A 1,036-nucleotide genomic window follows, 5' to 3' on the forward strand; every position below is an offset into this window, starting at 1 on the left:
CGTGCCTGAAGGCCGCCTCGCGCCGGATGCAGGCCCCGCTCTGTCGTGCGGTGTGACCGTCCAACGCGGGCATCGCTAGATTAGCCGTGGCCACGATCCTTCCACACCGCGAGCCTTTCGCCCTCGGCCGGTGTCGGTCAACGTGTGGGGTGGGGGGGAAGGACGGCTGCCGGGAGCAGACAGCCGTCCCCGGGTGGGGTGTACAGTCCCTTCACCGCGGCCGCCGGGAGCAGACGGCCGTCGAGCGATTCTGCCATTGTCCCTAGGACTTTGTACATTTCAAAGACCCTGCGCGCGGGCCGCTGATCCCGCTCGGTCGCTCCGGCCTGTGTTTAAGGAGGCGGCCGGTCCTCCCATTCTGCCAGTGTTCCTTGGACTTTGAAAAGTCTTTCCGCTCCGGGCTAGGGCGGGTGAGGTCGTCTCGAACCACGTGCCTGAAGGCCGCCTCGCGCCGGATGCAGGCCCCGCTCTGTCGTGCGGTGTGACCGTCCAACGCGGGCATCGCTAGATTAGCCGTGGCCACGATCCTTCCACACCGCGAGCCTTTCGCCCTCGGCCGGTGTCGGTCAACGTGTGGGTTTGGGGGGAAGGACGGCTGCCGGGAGCAGACAGCCGTCCCCGGGTGGGGTGTACAGTCCCTTCACCGCGGCCGCCGGGAGCAGACGGCCGTCGAGCGATTCTGCCATTGTTCCTAGGACTTTGTACATTTTAAAGACCCTCCGCGCGGGCCGCTGATCCCGCTCGGTCGCTCCGGCCTGTGTTTAAGGAGGCGGCCGGTCCTCCCATTCTGCCAGTGTTCCTTGGACTTTGAATATTTCAAAGTCTTTCCGCTCCGGGCTAGGGCGGGTGAGGTCGTCTCGAACCACGTGCCTGAAGGCCGCCTCACGCCGGATGCAGGCCCCGCTCTGTCGTGCGGTGTGACCGTCCAACGTGGGCATCGCTAGATTAGCCGTGGCCACGATCCTTCCACACCGCGAGCCTTTCGCCCTCGGCTGATGTTCGGCCAACGTGTGGGGAGGGGGGGAAGGACGGCTGC

Source organism: Syngnathus floridae, unplaced genomic scaffold, assembly GCF_059516105.1.
Source record: "Syngnathus floridae isolate MCC-2025c unplaced genomic scaffold, RoL_Sflo_1.0 HiC_scaffold_143, whole genome shotgun sequence".
Classification (NCBI taxonomy): Eukaryota; Metazoa; Chordata; class Actinopteri; order Syngnathiformes; family Syngnathidae; genus Syngnathus; species Syngnathus floridae.